Source organism: Aethalodelphis obliquidens, unplaced genomic scaffold (genome assembly GCF_003676395.1).
Source record: "Aethalodelphis obliquidens isolate GAN/ISIS:26980383/991018 unplaced genomic scaffold, ASM367639v1 scaffold2, whole genome shotgun sequence".
Classification (NCBI taxonomy): domain Eukaryota; kingdom Metazoa; phylum Chordata; class Mammalia; order Artiodactyla; family Delphinidae; genus Aethalodelphis; species Aethalodelphis obliquidens.
The window spans coordinates 15807357-15815765 of record NW_020837946.1 but is presented as its reverse complement, the minus strand read 5'-3'; the positions used below and the strand labels follow the sequence as shown (position 1 = coordinate 15815765).

The following is an 8409-nucleotide window of genomic DNA, read 5'->3' as shown; positions in this document are numbered from 1 at the left end:
AGGTAGTAGGAACAAAAGATTCCTGTTAATTAAAGAAAACTAGAAATCTCAAGTTAAGGCATTTAGCGCTTTTCTATGTATGGGATGATGAAACCATTCACTGAAATCATTCCTTCGTTAGGCACCCCAAGCTCTCTGGGGGCCAGTATTCTGTAGTATTTTCACATCCTGAGTTTCCGCAGGGCTTACTGTGGGGAGGGGCTGCAGTCTGATGGCTGCTAGATGGTAGGTATTCTTTTCCTTCCTGGGTTCACTCAGGGCTCACCAGCTCACCATCAGCAGTGGCTGGGCTGTGGCTGCAATCACCGAACTCCATTTTCAAGTGTACAAAACTTACCAGGAGAAAGGAGAGAACGAAAGGAAGAGGTCCAACACTCACAGAGCATCTCTCGTGTGCTGGAGTCCTCACTGGCCATCAGGGTCCCATCCCAGACCATGGGCCTTGAGGCTGCATGGTTGAAACAAGCACGGAGACTGCAGATGAGAAGCCGCTCAGTCTGGTGACCACCAGTGATATGGGAAGAACTGACAAGGTAGGAAGGAGAAGCAGTGAGACTTGCAGACAGCAAGATTAGAGCCCACAGCAGGAACTGGTGAGCTCAGAGCAACATGGAACACACTGTGCTCTCCCTTCCTGGCATCCCTGGCTCCTTAACACCGCCAGGAGTGAGAATCACTGCCCTCCTTCTACTTGCTCCCCATTGCTGCTTTTAAACCATCATACAAAATCTTCACTTCGTTGAGCTTTCACACATCTTCCTATTCCATCCTCTGTGCCTTTCTCCTCACAGTCACAACAGATTCCCCCCTTGAGAACTTTGAGGTCCAAATCCAGCTCTCAGCCTTTTGTCTCCATCTGACTGTCACCAGGAATGACCTTAACATCCACGGTGACAATCTATCTGATCTACTCTGCTCAACATTCTCTAATCTTCATGACTCTAACAGTCTTCTGTCACTCATCGACCACCCACTCCATGGCCACCCCCAAGACTTTGTCATTGTCCAGAGGTGTTTCTGCTTCACCTCTGACATGTTTAACTCCAACGTACCAATCCTTGACCACACTCTCTTGATCTCACGGCTCTTATATCTTCCCGTTTCTCCGTCCTTCCCTTTCATTCCATTCTGAGGCAGGAGATAGATGGGTCCCTGGCTGAGCAGCTAGAGTTTGTCCCCTGTGGACAGATAACTCCAAGATGAAGACGAGGAGGAACTGAGCCCCACCCAGATAAGAGACCACACATTTCTCACTCTCAAGGTCAATGACACCTTTCCGACTATACATGTGTAGAAAGGCTCCTTGGAAATCAAAAGGGAGTGATGTCGACCTACCCATAGACCTCTTCACCGGAATACATCTTGGCTAAGAGATGCACATGCACACATGGGAGGACCCTGAGATAAACCAAATACAGACTCAGAACCAGGTAAAGCAAGACGATTGGCCAAAGGAAACCCGGAAGAAATGCCACACACAAGTGATTCAAACTACCACGAGGGCGCGACTTTCTCTCTCAGCCCGCCTGTGTGTCTATCCACACGTACTATCTCTCCTCTTAATAAACGCTTTACTTGTTTCACTACTTTCCGTCTTTGTGGGAATTCATTTCTGCAAAGCCCTTTGGGCCAGGGCCTTGTCACTGGCCATTGGTCTAGTGGTTAAGATTTAGCACTCTCACTGCCACAGCCGGACCTCCATCTCTGGCTGGGAACTGAAATCCTGCTTCAAGCTGCTGCAGGCCAAGGCCACCCAAGATGAATTCCTTTACATATTCATGGACACATACTTTCCTATCCATCCCAGATCCCATGGACCCTCATTTTAACCACTTGCATTTCAATCAATTCACTCCTCTTTTTAAGAAGGTGTTTATGCCTCCAACTTCATAGAGGAAAAACCGAAGCTGTTGGACATATACTTCCTCAGCTCTTCACCCCTACCTAAAAATCTATGTCTGCATAACCAAGATTTTCTTTTTCCCAGGCCAAATGGAGAAGTGTCCCTACTCTCAAACTAGGCTATTTTCTCCACTTAAGTTCTTGATCTCACCTCTTATGTCCTTGCTCCATTGGTTATTCTTTCTTTCTCCTTTTTTTTCAGTCTTTCCCTTTCAACCGATTTCTTCCTCACAGACTATCAGTAAATTCAAGTGCCTCACATTTAAAAATTCCCTTCTGAAAAATAAATTAAAATTCCCTTCTGCTTCCCCGACTATCCCCTAATCCTCCCTCCTTTCATTCCCACGTAGCTTCCCACAAGGAATGGTCTAGACTCTCAACTTTCATTTATGGGCATCTTATTCAAATGAGATTATGATCCAGTAGGTCTAGGATGGAGACTGAGAGTTTGAACTTCTGATACGCTCCTGGGTGAGGCCAGTACAAGGGGTCCCCTAGAGAATCCACTTCTTCAACTCAGATGTACTCTTCTATCCACTGTAATCTGGCTTCTGCCCCACCACTTCCACAGCCTGGCATGGTCACCAATGACTTCTTATTTGTCAAATCAAATGAGTATGTGTCAAAATTTATGACCTCTTAGAGGGAAATCCGGTTTACTATTCCTATTGCGGAACTACAACCTTGACCTCCATGATGCCACTCTATCTTTTTCTCCTTCTCTGATCATCCATTCTTAGGCTGCACAACTGGCTCCTTTTCTGTCTTAGTCTGCTTGGGCTGCCATACAAAGTTCCATAGACTGGGTGGCTTTAACAACAGAAAATGTTTTCTTACAGTTCTGGAGGTAGAAGCCCCAGATCAAGGTCCAACAGGGTCCGTTTCTGGTCAGAGCTCTCTTCCCCACTTGCAGATAGCAGACTTCTTGCTGTGTCCTCACATGGCCTTCTCTCAGTATTTATGTGTGGAAAGATCTCTCTCTCTCTTCCTCTTCTTATATGGCCACCAACCCCTTTGGATTAGGACCACAGCCATATGACTTCATTAACCTTAATTATCTCCTAAAAAGCCCTATTTCCCAAACAGTCATATTGAGGGTTAGCGTTTCAACATATGAATTTTATTTTATGAACAATTCAGTCCGTAGCATCTTCCTTTGTTCTATCTTCAAAAGTTCACATCCTGCAGAGTTCTGTCCTATGCCTTCTCTCTTCGTTCCTTATGCCTGGATAGTTTCATTTACACTCTTGTCTTCAGCTACTCATACATAAGTGAGAGTTAAATCTTTATTGCAAGCCCTGTTGTGTGTATCCAGACACCTTCTGGATGTTTCCACTTGAGTGACCCTCAGAAATCTCAGACTCAATATCACCTGCCCTTACTCTTGTTTCCTCATCTTCATAATCCATTAGTCACACCAGACAGAAGCTGGAGTACCCTCTCAGCAGCCCCATGGCTCCTGCCCACTGCCACTTCCTCTGCACTCAAGTCATTCAAGCTCCTTTATACCAGTCTGCTTTTAGACCTCAGGACCTTCCAAGCAGGAAGACAGAATGAGAAAGGATGTAGTCCTTACAGTCAGACTACCTGGTTTTGAATCACAATTCCATCCCACCACTCACTAACGGTGTAACCTAAGGCAATATACTCACTGTGCCCCAGCTTCCCCATCTGTAAGATGAGGGTTATTATAATAATTCTGCCTACATCATTGTTATGTTGTTGTTATGAGGTGTAAGTGAAATAATCCATATAAAGCTCTTAGCTGGGTACGTAATGAAAATTCTATTAATTTTCTATTAATTAGTTATTATTGTAGTCGTTTGCTCATCGCTTCCACTTTCCCTGGATTATCTTTCCCTTCCCTTGTCTCCCTATCAAATACCTATTCATCTTTCAAATTTCAGCCCAAAGGAAATGCTCTTCAACAGATGTATGTTGATACAAGTTGCACAACTTGATAAAGTTACTTTATAAACTTTGAATCGTACACTTGAAAGGGCTAAATTATATGATTGTAAACAAATGCATCAAATAAGTTTTATGTATACATTTTTTTTCTAGAGACTCGGGATTTACAGATGAGTAAAACCAGCAAATTGCTATAACCAATTATTTATACCAAGAAATAATATTTACACACCAGAAGAAAGAAATCAGGTTTATATAACGCAACAGCATAAAAACACTGTCCTACAACTAACAACTTAAGATGATTGATCAAGATCTAAGCCCTTAACACATCAGTGAGGGTCGTGAATTTGCCCAGCATCTCAGCTCCGCCTAGAGATGTGAGGGACTTAGGGATGGCATTCTGCTCCAGACGATAGCATCACATTTTGTGTTGAATCTAAAAGACTCTTTTCTGAGACAAGGAACCCAGCAGGGATTTTTCTCACTTGATTGGGAGGTGAGGTGTTAAAGTCAAATGCTCTTCCTTCCACCCCCGACCCGGCCTCTGCCTTGTTGGGTCTTGTGGGTCGTGTGGCCGATGCCCCAGATTCTGGGGCCTTTCAGGGACTCAGCCCTTCAGCGCTGCTACCCCAAGCCTAGCTCTTACTGTGAGCCGCTCCAGCCTGCCGGAGACAATGCCGCTTAAATATATCCCTTGCCAAAGGCAGGCACCGCCACTGGGCACGTCGTGGCGGTCACTGGTGCAGCGGTGGATGTCCAATTTGATGAGGGACTGCCACCCATCCTAAATGCCCTGGAAGTGCAAGGCAGGGAGACCAGGTTTTGGAGGCGGCCCAGCATTTGGGTGAGAGCACAGCAAGGACCATTGCCATGGGTGGTACAGAAGGCTTGCTTAGAGGACAGAAAGTCCTGGATTCTGGTGCACCAGTCAAAATTCCTGTGGGCCCTGAGACCTTGGGCAGAATCATGAATGTCATTGGAGAATATATTGATGAGAGAGGTCCCATCAAAACCAAACGCTTTGCCAGTATTCATGCTGAGGCTCCTGGATTCGTGGAGATGAGCGCTGAGCAGCAGATTCTGGTTACTGGTATCAAGGTTGTGGATCTGCTGGTTTCCTAGGCCAAGGGTGGCAAAACTGGGCTCTTTGGTGGTGCTGGAGTTGGCAAGACAGTACTGATCATGGAGTTAATCAGCAACGATGCCAAAGCCCATGGTGGTTACTCTGCGTGTGCTGGTGTTGGTGAGAGGACCCGTGAGGGCGATGACTTATACCAGGAAATGATTGAGTCTGGTGTTATCGACTTAACAGATGGCAGCCTCTGAGGTAGTGCTGGTGTACAGTCAAATGAATGAACTGCCTGGTGTTCAGGCCTGGGTAGCTCTGACTGGATTAACTGTAGCTGAATACGTCAGAGACCAAGAAAAGGCCGAGATGCATTGCTGTTGATCAATGACGTCTTTCACTTCACCCAGGCTGGCTCAGAAGTGGCTGCTTTATTGGGCAGAATCCCTTCTGCTGTGGTTATCAGCCTACCCTGGCCACTGACATGGGTACCATGCAGGAAAGAATCACCACCACCAAAAAGGGATCTATCATATCTGTGCAGACCATCTACATGCCTGCTGATGACGTGACTGCCCCTGCCCCTGCCACTACCTTTGCCCATTTGGATGCTGCCACTGTGCTGTCCCATGCTGTCGCTGAGCTGGGCATCTATCCATCTATGGACTCCACCTCTCCCATCACGGATCCCAACATTGTTGGCAATGAGTGTTATGACGTTGCCTGTGGGGCGCAAAAGATCCTGCAGGAATACAAATCCCTCCAGGACGTCACTGCCATCCTGGGTGTGGATGAACTTTCTGAGGAAGACAAGTTAGTTGTGTTCTGTGCATGGAAAGCACAGTGCTCTTATCTCAGCTACTCCAGGTGGCTGTACAATTAAGCTCAAGGATCAGCTCCAGCATGAATTCATTTTTTTAATTTTTCTCTCGGCCCCATGAATTAATGGTCCCTCTTTCCTCCACTATATCCAGTACCTACTTCTAACACAGTTTCTATATAATTTGTTTACATGTCTGCCTCCCTTTTTTAAACGATGATATTCTTAAGACTAGAAACTATATCTTATGTCTTTGTATCTCTAGCTCCTAGCCCAGCAAAGTGAATAAGTGAATGAGTGAATGAATGGCAAGTTCTACTTGAATAATGGTCTGTGCAAGGCTCATGCATTTCATTTGATTGATATTAGTCTCTTTAAGAAATCTCCATCCTTCCCCACCATGCTGTTTATTTGTCGAAGAAACTGGACTATTTCTTCTGTAGAATTCCTACATTCTGAGTTTGCTGATTATATCCTCTTAATGTTGTTTACCCTGTCCTCTTTCCCTTAGATTTCCTATAAACTCATTGTTAGATCTAGACTGTATAAAAAAATATGAAGAGTCTGAGATTTTATCCTACTTGTAAGCTAACAGGTCACTCTGCTTCAGTTCCATGAGTGCTGGGAGAAGGCACAAGACTCCTGGGACAGAGACGAAGGACAGTTATTACTCACAACAATAACAGTAGCCAGATTATCAGCACTTGTGCTGGTGTCTGAGCCCCAATTCCCACAGAGTGACACAAGGATGGAATTTTACAAGCTCCTCGGGTGATTCTAATGTGCAACCAGATTTAAGAACCACTAAAAGGCCTGACTGGATTCAGTAAAGTCTAACTGCCCCATTATTTATTCTTATATCCCAAATGTTTAACAGTGTGCCTGGCACCGAGTCGGTTCCCAATAAATAATAATAGCTAATATTTATTGAATATCTTTATATATTCTAAACATCTGATACATTTTACACTAAATCCTTTGAGTTACGTACTAGTGTCATGGTTCCCCCTTTACATCGAAGGTGATGAGGCACAAAGAGGTTAAGAAACTTGCCTAGAATCAGGGAGATGGCAAAGCCAGAATTCAAGCTCAGGCTCCCATGTCAGTGTTCTTATTCACTACACTCTAAGTCTAGGCAGGACTGTAGAATGAATAAGTGAGTGAATTTCCTAGTTTCCTTGAGCAAATGATTGCTTTGTTGTATTAAATAAACTCACAAGATATACGATGCTTGTTTTTCTTCCTTGATCGTTAGATCTGGAAAGACCTTAAACTACTCCAACCTTTTATTTATTTTTCACAAATAAGGAAGCTAGAGTCAAAAATTACATGAAACAAAATGACATGCCCAAGTTACACAGATAATCAGTGGCAAAGCTGGAACGCAAGTAGCAAAGTGCTACACACAGATGAGAACTTGGTAAATACTTTGATGTTGATGAAGTGTTGGAAAACAAATACAGCTTTCCTGCTTCCTTTGAAAAAAATGATTCCAACTTAACTGAAAAACACATGCTAGAGTTCAGAGAAAGGAAGATGTTTTCAGTGCAAATGACCCTTGACTCAATGTATTTTTCCCTCTTCCCCTCAGACGTGATCAATATATGAAAGAAAAGGCTTGGGCACCAGTCCTTGGAGATGGTCACACCACTGGCTTCTGTTGGTCAATCTCTTTGGTCCGAAAAGTAAAGGGAACTCAAGGGGAGCAGAATTTAGTCACCACCATCCAGCCTATGAGTGCTCACAGTGGGGAGACAGACGTCTCCTGCTTCCGTGTATTCAAGTATAAAACATGTGCACTTTATTTTCACAGACAATGTTCAAGAGCATTACAGGGCACAGGCCATTTTTGAAGACATATTTTAAAAATTAAAACCTATGCTGTCTTCGTATTTGGGCTACCTGCTATTTCTTTTTTCATTTGCCCTTCCTCCATTACTTAGAATTACCCGTTGCATATGAGGCAGATTTTATTTCCTGGAGGAATATGGCTCAAAAAGGTACTTTTTCTTTTATTCATTCAGTCACTGAACGAATATTCTCTGAGCATCTAATACATCAAGCCCAACAATGAACAAAGATCTGGTACCTATCTTCATGAGGTTAGAGTTAGAGGGAAGACATTAGTTAAATAAACATACGTCTGTAATGATAAATTATATGAGGTGCTAGAAAGAAAAATAAGGGAAGAATGAGATAGTTTAATACAGGAAATCTAACGTAGATTGAAACCTAGGAAGAGGACCCTCTGACATTTAACCTGAGATCAACATTGGGGATCTTAGCCAGAGCAACTATAATAGAATGATGAGGGCAGAAATATTTGAGAGACTTCTGTGTACACTGAATTAAACTAGGTTGTCAGCAATGACAGGCAATTATGAAAATTAAGGATAATCGATAACTAAATAAGAAAGTAGGGGTAAGGTGAAAATGGAGCATGAGATTTATTCATGACATTGGATTATTTTGAGTGAAGCAGGTAGGCATTGGGTTTGCTCTGAGGAGAGCAGTCAACCCATTGTGCCGAGCCTTGTGCTTGGTGTTCAAGGACAGACTCAGAGTCCTCTGAACGGCACAGTGGCTCTGGGTCACCCGTTCAAGCATCTTGAGGGTCTTATCAGGGCGACAGCTACCCTAGGAAGACCATGTTATATGGCCAGCCCAAATTAATCCTGGGGAAATTAATGTGAATGCCAATTCTGTG

The 8409-nt window shown here is 43.9% G+C and overlaps 1 pseudogene; it reads left to right on the top strand.

Annotated features, from left to right (window-relative positions):
• The first annotated feature begins 452 nt into the window (after positions 1 to 452).
• On the top strand, positions 453 to 7594 carry LOC113625302 (ATP synthase subunit beta, mitochondrial pseudogene; annotated as a pseudogene).
• The last annotated feature ends 815 nt before the right edge of the window (positions 7595 to 8409 follow it).